Consider the following 12,984-nt stretch of genomic DNA (forward strand, 5'->3'; position numbering starts at 1 on the left):
TCTGTTCTCTCACAGGTACTTGTTTTCATTAAATGGATAAGCATCAGGAAAATACCATTCTCTGTAGGCTACCTTACAAAGTCAGAGTTCCGGGGCAGTGGTAAATCTGTTGTGTATATTTATATTTATTTACACAACCCTTGTCTTTTGTATAGAGCTTTTTGATGCATGTATAGAGCATTGATGCATGTATTCTACCTTGCTTTGTGTCAAAACTGGTAGTGTCCCCATTTTATAGCCTCATAAAGAATTATATTGGGTGAATCAAGATGGTGCAGAAGGTCTGCATCAAAACAGAATTGAACCCAGACTTCTGGGATTCTCAGTTCAGTGTCCAATACCCAGGAACAATGAGGGAGAAGGGAGGATAGTTTTTGTGCTTATTTAAAAATATATATACATATGTTTGTGTTGAATCTGCTTCTAGAGATGAACGGCTTCAGTGTGACATTTTTCATTAGAATAGTTGTCTTGAGAAGGGGCTTAAAAGGATAAAAATGTAGTAGTTTGTTGCCCCTTCACCACAAACAGCATTGCAATCGTACTGCAGAAATGCATTTGGCTCATGGCATTTGGTGGAACCAAAAGGTTTGACTCTGATATTGGCAGAGCAAAATGTATGAACAGACGATTGCCAGCAAGTTGATTTACCACGATGAGATTATAAATTGTCATCTGGGCTGTAGTAGTTGACTCTGTAATCCTTCTTCATTGCAATAAGAAGTAAAACGTTTGCTTAAGCCATCAGGAGGTTGGTTGGTTCAGTGTTACTGTGACTCAGCTAGCAAATGGTAACTTGTTAGTCATGGTAACTCAATTGCTTTCTTCTGTGTTTGCATCTCTGGGACTGATTTTGGTGGGTAGCTGTTGTCAATGGAAGGCAAGTGAAAAGAAAAGCCTGGGAGTTACCTGGTGTGCTCACTCTCCTCACCGCTAGCCTGGACAGAAGCAAATCTGCCTGCAGAGCTGCTGGCTGCTTGGAGAAAAGAAACAGAAAAAGATTTGTCTGGGTCTAAGTTGCTGGCCTACTAAAGTAAATTTGTCACCCTTATCAGAGCTGTGAATTCTTATATTTAAAGTTTTGGCAGCAAATGGGCGAGGTTTAAGATGGTGTTATATGGGTTAGTAGTTCAGTTCCTACCCTCCCACAGCTGGAAGACTGACTCTTTGCAGCAAAGGTGGAGAACCTTTCCCTTGCTGAGAGCCAAAATGGCCTTTCGGGCAGCCACGCATTAGCCTGTACCTTTGCGTTATCCAGAAGTCAGGTCGCTCCAGCCTATGCAAAATGAACCCATGGACTGTGCTCAACCCCTGGGCTGCAGATCTTCTACCCGAGGTCTAAAACCTTTAATAGTCCACAATGAGGGCTGCCTCTCCAGGAGGAAACCTTGCTTGCAGTGTAAATCCACTATGCACTTAAGCTTGTTTATGCAGGGAAGTTAGCATGCAGTAAGCTGGGGTGTGAGTTTATGGCTCCCTAGCTGTTCTGGACTATCTTGTGTGGGCATTTTTCATACTCAATTAAGAGCTGGGCTGCTCGCTCCAGTGGCGTTGAGTAAGAGTGGCTACGGCCTGAGCTGGTGCATAGTGCATGGCGTGCTGTCCATTCAGAGCCTGGCTTATTGCTCCCTTCCCAGGGTGAACAAGCCCTCGGATAACTCCTGGTTTTTACAGGAGGCCCCACAGGATCAGAGCAGCAGCGAGGTGATGGGGTGGGACCGAGGGGCTGTGTGACCTGCAGGGCTGTGCGCACCACACCAGATGGAGCTGGGACGCGGCCGGCTTAAGCATGCCGTGCACAAGGCAGGAACATCGGTAATGCAAATGGAAAGCGCCTGCATGGGGAAGGGGCAGCGTCCCAGAGAGCGGAAGCAGGGGGAGCCGCCGGATCCCACTGGCTGCAGGTCGTGCCGGTGGGACTCTGCCTCTCCCCTGCCTTTGCACCGCGCTGGCCTCAGCAGAGCCCACCAGCAGGCCGCCGGCGCTCGGCAGAAGAAGGAGAGGAGGAAGCGCTTCCCGTGGTGGAGCACGAGCTGGCATCTGAGCAGCCTCACCTCTGCCCTGCCGGCTCTCGCCAGCCCTTCCTGGCTGCCTGCCGCCTCTTCCTGGCTGCCAGCCCCCTGCCCGCCGGCAGGCACCCCATCCCCTGCCCGGGCTGGGAGTGGGGAGGCGAGAGATGGGCTGTGGAGAGGACCAGCTCCCTCGAGCCACTGATCCGCCCCAGCAGAGCAGCCGGCCTCCCCACAGCTCCCCGTGTCAAGCGCGTGTTTAAGCTTGTGCTAGTCTCCTGGACACCTTCCCGGTGAGTTTTCCAGAGAATGACTACAGATGAAATGCAATTAGACACAGATGGACGGGGGGGTGGGGGAGGGGTGGGAGACGAGCCGAGTTTGAAAATGGGGGGGATGGGAGCGATTAATTGTGAGGCCGTGAGGCAGACCGGCGCATGTAAGAGAGAGATGTGCGCGAGGATCAGAGGTCCCCGCTGGGAGACGCTTGCTGGGCCGGGGCCGGGAACCTGAGGAGGTCTCTCTGCTCTCAACTGCTGCCGCCGCCGCTGTTGTGGTTGTTGGAGAGCCAGAGGGAAGCAGCAGGCGTGTCTCAGGGATGATTAATCATGTATGGCAGCAGTGAGGAAGGAGGACGCGGTGCACACACGGAGACCAGCACCTCCCCTACCCCTGCACGCCTTTGGCTTGCTGACAGCAATCTCTTCTGCTCTGAAATCCAGCCCCAGAGGAGGGCAGTCAGAGGGGGACGATGTTTCGCCTCAGCCAAGAGACAGCTCCTTACCTACCCGTCCTCCGGGAGCTTTGAGACTCAAGAAACTTAAATCTCCTGGGTCTAGGGAAGAATGAAAAAAATGTGAAAGTAGGGAGTTGAGCTAATCCAGGTGGGAGGAGAGGCAGACCTGACTGAAGGTTTAATTAGCGAGGAGCATGGAAAAAAATAAAAGTGGGTTTGGCAACAGCAGGCTGTGAGTGCTTCCCAGTTGGAGAGGTGGGGACAGGGCACAGAGCTGTCCAGATTGGGGCAGGTGTCCCTTTGCCTCAGGACTTGTCAGCTGCCTCTCCCTCCACACCCTGGCACGGCCTGAAAAAAAAAAATTAGGTTTAAACATAAGTTGGTTTCTGTTTGGGGGAAGGAGTTTAGTTTTAAGTGTCTGGGATTTGACTTCTTATTGCTTTGAAGAAAAGTCGAAGAACCAGAAACCTGCTTTTTTTGCATGTGTGCAATTTTTTTGAGAGGTCAGAGCCATGCACAAGGAGAGAACCAGAAGATGAGAACATCAAAAACTTCCAAAGTAGGGGGGACACAGTTAAACCAGGACCACTGGCAGGCTGGTAACTTTTAACCAGGCTTCCCAGTCTAATGGCCGTTACCTGTGCTGGTCTGCATGCACATTTTCCCTCAAAATTTCCCCTCGCAATTTCTCCTGCAAGTAGCTGAAAGTGTGCCCTTTTCTCTGCACCCCTCATCAAAGCTGAGGCAATATTCTTCCCACTGTCACTATAATTTACAGTGGATGATTGTCAAAGTGTTCATGCTTTTCCATCCTAACCTCAAAGACTCCCCTTTCGGGCTCTATAACAGTTCTTTGTGGGAGCTTTGGACTGAAGGAAGGTATTTGCTTATATTTTTCTGCCCCTTATTTCCTTCTGCTCAAGATTTGCTCAGACACCCTTAACTACAGTGCTATCTTCTGTCACTGACGTGGGATCTCTGGGCTAATTTTTGTAGGATTGTTTGGATGCACTGCCTTTATGTTTGTCCCTGCAAGAATGCTAGAGAGTGTTATTTAATGCTTATAAACAGCTCCACCTTTTCCATGTGCCACTTCCTCATGCAACGCAGAGCAGTGGCCAGAATCTGGAATGTACTTTCTTTATTTTCCTCCTTTTTTTGGTCTTAATTCTGCTAAGTGTAGCTAAGTAGTATTTCACAAAGCTAAATGTTGTCACAAAATAAGAGTAAGGCATACAAATGGTTCACAGGCAGAACTGGAGTGGGTCTCCGGACAGAATTAAGCTCGTTGCGAAATGTGTGCTGCAGAGCTATGGAAAGCTAGGGTACTGCTGATGAGGTTGGAGGTACCTTTGCAGGGCTGTTTTGGGATCCCTGGATTAAAAAAGAAAAGCAATGTAGTTTTCCAAGCAGAATTGAAACACGTTGGTGGCATCAGAAGCTGACAAAACCGAGAGCTGGAATAAATACTTAATGCTCCTCCCTGTGAGACCTCTGCTCACAGCCAGTAGTTATGGAAAACAGGACAAAACAGATGCGGATGCCCAAGCGAGTGAATAGTGCTCCTTTATTCATCGCCGTAGTGAAGCGAGGTGTTTTCCTCTCCTCACCAATTTGGCGAGCCTCCTTTGTGGTGTCGGTGGCCTGGAGTGGTGGCGGGAGGAAGGTGCTGGAAGCAGCTGGCACACTGCACCCGCACCAGCCCAGCGGATCTAATTTGGGGATTTGGGCAGCGTAACGAGCTCCACCGCTGAGGCCGTGCGCAGGGATGTCTCTGCCTTGCCTGAAGGGACTGTCTACCTGTTTTGAATGTAGGTACCGAGAGCAGGTGGAGGGGCAGGAGGGCGTCCATCTGCTCGAGGCTGGTACAACATGGATGTTTTCATTCGGAGCTCTTCCTGAGATGGCTTTCTCTAAGGGCGAGTAGCAAAGGACAGGGCAGCTTGTCCTATGTTGCCTCTCCCGCGTCTACCATGGGGGTGATGGGAGCAGGGTCTTGTGCTAAGGCTTATCTTGCTGCATACATGATTGAAGAGAAAGGAAGAAAAACAGGGATGAGAGGACATAATTTGCTCACTCAGCTGGCGGATGGGCAGCGAGAGGAGTGTGTTGCTAATTAATGTGAACTATTGATCATGTTTGGACAGAGGTGATGCTGTGATGGGGAGCAGCATCCACCTTTGTGCCATTGGACCATCCAGGGGATTATTTCGTCCTTTTCCAGTCCAGGGCTTGTTTTGGCAAGCCCTCTGGCTTTGTGTTGCCCTTCAGCACTAGTGCCGGTGTCAGTGGTGGGGTCCCTGGCTCCCTGGGGACTGCAGCTTGCCAGAGTGGGGCAGGCAGGACTCCCCTCACCTCGGCACCTTGGGGATCACCCGGCCCCCTCCCCTGCCCGAGGATGCTTTCTGACAGTGTAAGGGGAGCTTTCGGAGGAGCTGGGGGCTGGCTGCCAGGCTGCCTTTAATTCCCCCAGCTGGCAAACAGGAGGCCTGTGTCGGTTGCCGGGGCAATGGCGGGAAGCTGTGTTAGTTTAATGAAGCATTGGGAAGGCTGCTGTTTATTTCAGGGGAGCGGGGGCTCTCTCGCCTGCCAGGATGCTCCCCTGGGGCGGAGGAGTGGCTGCCAAAGGGCTCCTAGGCCATGGCCGCCACGCTCTGCCCCCTTGACTGCCGCCCTCAGCCCTTCCTGGAGTGCGGAGGCTGGTGTTGGGCCATCCCTCCACACAACATGTCTGCCTGCTCCTCTTCCACCTGAGCGCAGTGTGTTTGGTGTCGTGCCCTCAAACTTGTCCTCCTCCAAAACTGCCTGCCCCTTCCCAGAAAAGCCCCCCCTGCCCCACACTTTTGTCGGAGGACCCAGTCCTCGCCCCACACAGGGCCCCTCCTTCCCTAGTGCCGGAATGCCGAGATGGATACCCCTTCGCATTCATTGCCCACCTAGGGTATGGCGGTTACCTGACTGGGGTGTCAAACTTACTCTTGGTTTAAGCAAATGAAGACTTGAAGCATCAATGTCGTCATAGTAAAGGTGACCTACAAAGGAGGGAGAGGAGATGAAGGGAGGGAGGGGGAAAGCCTTGTGTTTATGCCCCTTTTCCAGTGTCTCTTTATGATTTAAAAAGGACCGAATGTGGGACTTGGGCTTTTTTATCCTTCTTTGCTGCTTTTCTTCCCAGCCTGTTATTTTGAGTACAAAAGGATTTCTGGTCTTGTTTAACCTCTGGGGGGAGGGGGGATTTGATGGACAACTCGAGCACTAATAGGCTTATGACTATTCAGATAAAACTTCATTAACCAATTATTTAAAACAATAAGCCTTATTCAGACCTGTTAAAAATCAAGGGAGTGTAAATGGGTGTGAACAAACAAATATTAGGTGGAGAGGTTGTTTGAAAGTTCAGTAAGCCGTGTCCATTTCATACAAGGCTAAGAAAAAAGCCTCTCAGGCCACAGACCCGTGAATTTTCAGGAAAAAATGGCAAAATAAGACTATTGCCTTGCAAAGAAAAAAAAAAGCGTGTTTTCATACGTGAAAAGATAGATGTATCTGGTAAAGATGTACAAACAGAAATGCACCTGATTTTTTTCCCTTCTCCCCTCCCCCCCTTTTTTCTGGTTCCCATTTAAAATGCCGTATAAACAAACGCTGTCCTGGATGGTGCTTCCTCAGCTGGTGTAGCAGAGCCTCCCCTCGTCCTGCAGAAGCAGCTTTTCGCATCAGCCCTTGCAGGACCAAATTCACCCTCCCCAAAAAACAGCCTCACGTTACCCACCCCGCACCTGCTGGCGTGCCTGTGCCCGCTGTCGGGGCGGCAGCATCCCACGGGCATTTGCAGGTTGCCTGTGCCATCCCTGCCAGGTGGATGGAGGACAAGGAGCCCATCCCTCGGCATGAAGCCCACATCAGTCCAAACTCTGACCCCCTGTTGCTGGCCTCCCTCTCTGGCCCGTTTCTCTCTGTACGTGCGAGTCTCGCGCCCTGCGGACGGCCGGTAATTAAAAAACCTTGGAGGGGGATATTATTGAGTTAACAGTAGTTATTTGTCAGGCTGCTGGAGGGGGGGGGAGAGTGATCTATCCCCAGGGAAAGCTGCACTGACGAGGGGTGGGGGGGAGCAGGAGGGAGGAGGAAGTGGGGGCGAGATTGGCAGGTGACTGCCAGCTCCGACGAGATGACAGCGGCAGCAGCTCCGCCAGTCCCACTTGAACACTGCACTGCAGGTACTGGGTTAATGGGTGGGAAGTGGTGAAGAAGAATATCAGGGTGGGTGGCTGGAGGGGAGGGTGTTGGCGTGGGGGAGTTGATTTCTGCTAAACGCCAAGATAGAGATGACACTCTCTATATACATGTAATCATTAGACTTTTCATTCCCAAGAATATTTTCCTTCATATAATTTTTTAGAATGCAGAGAAAGCTTCCCCCAAAGCTGACAGTATTCTACCTACAATCACTTCCCTCTTGCCAATATTACCATGCTCTACAAAAATGGTCTGAAATGCTGTACTATTTTTGACCATTTCTTTAGGATATTTGTAGTGAAATTTTAATTTTTAAGGTGCTAGGAATAGGCTCCTCAGTCCTACATCATCTCCATGTAGCAAGGCCTTTTTACTGAACATGAGGCTGCATTACAATCTAAACCTCACAATTTTCTTGTTTGATGATACTGACTATCCAACTAGAAAATTCATGTATCCTCCTTTTGCAGGACTGGCAGGTTAGACCTAGACTGAAGTCCTGATTGACATCTGCAGACAGCATTCTTGCTCATGCTCTCTCTCTCTCCCCTGTGCTCGCATGCTCTCTCTCTTTTTTTTTTTTTTTCTTTTCCTCTTTTCCCTTTCGGAGGGCAAAACATCTATTTGCAAAGGGCTGAGGACATGCGCTGCACAGGGAGATAAAAGCAAAGAGCCCTCGTCCCATGTAAGAGTTCATAGATCTGTAACTCAGGGGGCTGGTGACAGGGTTTGGCAAGGGTGGAAATCTTTCTGTCTTTCCCCCTTCTCATATGTTTGAGTTTGAAAAACAAAAACAACTGGGGTTATCTCAGATGTGCAATAGCGAGGATTTAGATGTCAGCTTCACTATCAGCTTCATTCTTTGTGTACAAAGAGAGAAAGAGGATCACAGATTTGCACCTAAGCTACACAGCGCGATGCCTCGGTTTATCACGGAGGAGGAAGCCCATGCCTCTCCCCTTCCACTACAGCACAGTTAAGCCCCAAGGGCCTCAGGCAGGCGGTTCCTGGGTTGGAGTCCCGGCCTCCCCCTCCCTGCAGCAGGAGCCAAGTTTTAAGGAATCGGCCAAGAGTTCAAGGCACATGTGTGATCATAGACCCGCATGATAGGCAGCAAACAGAGGAAGCTTCCAAAATGTCTCTGTTCTAATGCGTGTCCCTCCCACCACCAAGAGCCCCCTGTAAAGCATTTAGCCATAAAATGTTGCCTTTTCTCTTTGACCTGCCTTGATTGTGGAGATGGCCACCTTTCCCTGTGTACCTGTGGTGTCACAGGTTTCAGTCCAGAGACTAGGGAAGATGTTCTGAGCTGTGAAAACAGCTGATGGGCTGGTCTATACATCCAAATTAACCTATGGCTCAGGTACCGTACTGGTGTGCTTATCAGAAACGCCTGCAACACAAGGGGCAAACTCCCTTTTATTTTCCAATGCTGACATAGGCATGCTGATTTATATCACACAGAGATACATATTTTGACTGCTTGACAAAGAAAATCATACCCACGACAGCTTCTTGTCACGCAAGTAATCCTACTAAATGGAAGCATGACCAGTGCCATCCGTTTTGAGGTGTTTTCTGCGTGGTGGCTGCCAGAGTCCTGGTGTGGCCGGTTTCAGGGAACTGTGTTTTAACCTGGCGACTGCCTGCAGTCTTTGCTGAACAGCACTAGGAGCATTGGGCATTTAGCAGCTTTGAAAATTACATCATAGGCATCTTAAATGGTACTTTTCAAGCATGCATTGGTTTTAAAGCTTAGCAGCTGGCCTTTTGGCCGTATATATAGATCACACACACTCTGAACTGCTTACTAGGAACAGCAGATATCTGAATTCAAAGAAAAACTACACTTTTCTCTCCTGCCTTCGTCCTCCCCTTTTCTGTTTTCCGTGTGGAACAAGGATCCCAGGGATGCACTTTCTGGTCCCTGACATGCAGCGAGACCTCAAGCTGGACCATGAACCTACTGGCCTGTTGTTTTTTCTGGGGGTAGAAGGGGCTCGCTGTGTAAAGCGCTACCTGTTCTTTGGATGCTTGCACTACAGCTTGCTGTATTTTCACTGTTACTGGCGTTGTGGCAGCAAGAGTTGAAACGCGTGCAGCCGTGCTAGGGGGCAAAGGGGGCTGGGGGAAGACACCAGCAGAAGACACAAACGAAACAATTAATAGGACTGAAATTTTGGGCAAGTCTCAGGGTAGCGGGAGCGGGTAACACAAAGCCAGCATTGGGAGCTCATTTTAATTTCAACCATCTTGTGCGTGTGTAGTTGGCTGTCTTTGTTTAAAGAACTTGGCCTTCAGGTAGATTTTATTTGGACAGCTTGCTTATCCAAAGAACATTAATGACTTTCCTTGAGGAGTTCCAGCCAGTACCTTTGCACCCCGGTTCTCCTCTAGCCCTGTTTTCTCTTTTCCATAATCTCCCAGCGCCCGGCAGCAAGCCTTTAGGGTACATGCGCAAGTGAAAAGAGCTTGAGTTGGGGAATTAATATTCCTGGAACATAACACCAGCAGCATGCACACGCTGAGGAGAATATTAGAGCTATTAGCGGTGGGAGTTTGGAGTGCATGCAATATCTAGATGGAGAATTCAGTGTGATTAATCTGCCTCTAAGCAGCAGCCTCCGGGCTCTGGGAATTCTGTGGCACGTTTGAAATCAGAACTTTTTTTAATTACCTTTCCGCATCAACAAAACAATTGCAGTTGTGTGAAAATAAGCCCATTCAGTCCCTGCCCTGTCTCCTTTTTTCTTTTTTCCTTTTCTTTTCTTTCTTCTTTTTGGATGAGACACGCTGCTGAAGCCCTGACTATTTGTGGTCCCAGCAGCTCTGACAGCACTTTGCACAAGTGCAGAGGGACTCAGCCTGGGAGCCTTGGCCGGCCTCCAAGTCAGGTAATTGCATCGTGGGCCAAGTTGGAGCAAGCCCGTGCTAGTCGGTGTGTGTCTTAGATTCCTTCCTCTTCCCCGCTTCTTTATTCCGCTTCCCAACAAACGCCCGTGCCTCCCTCTCCCCCCTTCACCTCCTCGCCTTGCTTGGCGTCCTGGCGCACCAGCAGCCATGTTGCCTCCCCACCATGGGCATGTTGAGAGAGATTCCCCTAGAGAGGAGGAGAGGGATAAACGCAGAGGTTTCCCTCATGCAGTCAGCAGGGTGGAATAAAACAATTAAAAAAGATGAAAGGAGATTCAGTCAGTATAAAAATGGTAGCAAAGTTGTGGCCAAACAAGGAGCAAGACTTGCTGAAGGATATGAGATCGGATGGGGACCTCCCTGCTTGGAATTCATACCTTTTCCCTCCCTCTCACGAGTGAAGACAGAAGGAGGATTTATTCCTTCCATTGCAGTCCGGTTTATTGCTGTACTGGCACGGAGAAGCCATAAAACAACAGGGGAAATCATCCCTGGTGCCATGGCTGTGCCAGGGCTTTAGCGATGCCCCAAGGCACTGGGATTGAGTTGGTGGGAGAATGGAGGCTTCAACCATGGAGAAGTTCCCACTTGGAAGAGCATCTCCTGGCCACCTGAGTTTTACACTGGAAGCACGTAGAGCCATCGGGGTACAAGAGTTTCCAACAAGCGCCTCTTGCCCCTGCCTGCTGCCAGGCTTCCAGCTGCGTGCTGCTAGCCCTCCAGGGCACCTCAGGCACTCGTTGGGTGCTCCCGCTGTCCGGCAGCGGCAAGCCAGGAACGTACCTGCCAGCCGGTTCATAGCAGGGATCTGGATCGTATCCTCCTCGCTTCTCGCTCGCTCCACGTACAGATTTCCCTCCTGCTGCACTGGCAGGTTGTGGGAAGGGCAGGCTGTGATGGCAGTGCTGTTTTCTCCTCCCTTCCAGGTCGGCGTGGCGGTGGGGAATGCTTTGCAGGTCTCAGTGAGGGCAGGGATGGAGGCTGGAAGGAGGAGTGGACACACTGTGAGGAGCACAAGCTGTGTCTGCCCTTTGGCTCTGCAGTTCAAATAACTTTATAACGTTGTCTGCAATTAGTACTGTTTAATTTTTTTAATTTTTTTTTTTTATTTATTTCACTTGGCTGTGGCTGTGCCCTTGGCTTATCCCTCTGAATTCTTGGCCTTCAGGCATGATTAGCACAGTGCAAGTGTTTGAGCTGCCTTGCTTCAAAAGGAGAAAAAAAATATTCCATTTTAAACACAAATAACAGATTTAATTGGAGGGGGGCTTATTTACCAACATGTTTGAGGTTGTGTTAAATTTTGAGAAATTGATATTAAAAAAAAGTCCTCCAGCTGAATAAACAAAAATCCCCAAGCCTTACAACTTTCCAGGTCACATAAAGCCAAAAGCTACTTAATAACCCTTTTTTTGCCTTTTAGGGTTTATTTCAGAAATGACCACAGAAGTCTGTATCATCAGCTTTTGCTCCCAGAGCAACATCCAAGCATTGCCTTGTATTGGGAGTACATCAAAGCCTCCTGGTCTTTCTCTCACCTACGCAGCCTCCCTGCCCCTCCCCAGGGCACGTAAAAACTAAAAATATGATAGGGAACCGAAAGCCTCACTTTTTAACCCTATTGCCTTGCTTAGGCCTCACAGACAACTCTCTTACCTTAAGCCTGACCTTTAATACCTCTTTTACTCCGGTTATAGTTTAAAAGTGGTTTCGGATCCTCAGGTGGGGGGAAAAAAACCCCAAAAGCATGCTGATTAGCATTACCTCAGCCTGGCCCGTGGCTCTCAGACCTCTGCCACAGAGCTTCGGTCGCACCATGCAGCCCCGCTTGCTCGGTGGCTCTCAGCACCTGCCTTCCCACTGCATCCCAGGTGCAACCTGCAGCATCCCCCTCTTTCGGCCCTTTCCCTTCCATCCCCCTCTGCCATCCCTCCTCCCAGAGCCTCTCTCATGGCCTCGATTTTCACCCCAGCACCTCGTCCCGCTCCAGCCCCGGTGGGTCCCGTGCGGACATGGCGAGTGGTTCTGTCCCAAAAGGGCTGCGGGAACCTGTGCTGTGCTGGAGGATGGAGCCTGGGCTGGCACTTGCTGTCTGTCCTGCCCAGACCACTTTTAAGAGGTATTTCTATCATGGGCACAAACTTTATTTGGGGGAAAAAAACCCCACATAAACCCCAAAAACCACAAGAAGAAGAGAGAGTATGTTTTATACAAAAAAAAAAAAAAAAAAAGCCATTTTCTTGGCCAGCCATTTCCTGAGTTCCCTTTGTTGCTACTGCAGATATGTGTTTGAATAAGAGCCTTTTCCCCTCCCCTCTCCTATTCCTCCCTGTTCTACCCTGCAGTGAAGTCACAATCCGGCGTTTGTGGGCTCTGTGTGATGTCAGAGACTGAGCCTTGTGACTTCACCGCCGGGCTCAGGCAGAAGGTGCAGACGGGGCTGAGAGAAGAGGAAAAAAAAAAAAAAAAGAAAAAAAAAAAAAAGAGCCCCCTCCTCTTCCCTTCCCCCCCCCCCCCCCCCCTTCCACCCTCTCGGTTTATAAAACCAGTAGCTGAGATAAATCGGAAGGGGGTGGGGAGAAGCAGCAGGGAAAGCTGAGAAAGATGCCAGAAAGGTACAGTAAATGGGCTTTATCTCTCTCTTCCTCTCCCTGAAAGTTGAGAGTGGAAAATTGCCCTGCAGAGGCCAGCTCTCGCCGACCACGCGTGCGGTGGCGGCGGCGGCCGTGTGTCTGCGGCGCCCTGTGCGTGTCACCCGCCCAAGTGACGCCGCCGAGCCCACCCGGGGTGCCCGCGGGTGGGGGCGTGTGGGGAGGTGGGTGGGTGGGTGGGTGGCGAGGGCCTGGGGGGGGGGGGGGGGGGGGGGGGGCGGCTGGGCAGTGCGGCGGCGGGGGGCAGCTGGAGCTCGGCGTGGCCGGGCGCGGGGGAACCGCTCGCCTTGTCCCTTTTCAAAGGCCCCAGCTGTTGGCTGCTCGCTGCAGTCTGGCTCCTGCTCCGAGACCGACATAAATGGGTTATGGGGTTTATGCGTGTGCCGGGGTGTGTGTGTGTGTGTGTGTGTGTGCTTTATCACCCCTTCCTTCCCCC

At 50.5% G+C, this 12,984-nt stretch overlaps 1 protein-coding gene across 11 annotated transcripts in view; it reads left to right on the forward strand.

Moving 5' to 3' along the window:
• TCF20 (transcription factor 20) overlaps nucleotides 1–12,984 on the forward strand; it is a 131,758-nt gene that overhangs the window by 44,603 nt on the left and 74,171 nt on the right. Inside the window, exon 1 of one of the 11 annotated variants that reach the window (XM_075751001.1) lies at nucleotides 12,494–12,512. The exons of the other annotated variants lie outside the window; for them this stretch is intronic. The gene's annotated coding sequence lies outside the window, so the exon portion shown is untranslated. Of the gene's footprint in view, nucleotides 1–12,493; nucleotides 12,513–12,984 lie in introns of those variants that run through there. 11 annotated transcript variants of the gene reach the window in all.

Source organism: Balearica regulorum, chromosome 1 (genome assembly GCF_011004875.1).
Source record: "Balearica regulorum gibbericeps isolate bBalReg1 chromosome 1, bBalReg1.pri, whole genome shotgun sequence".
NCBI lineage: Eukaryota > Metazoa > Chordata > Aves > Gruiformes > Gruidae > Balearica > Balearica regulorum.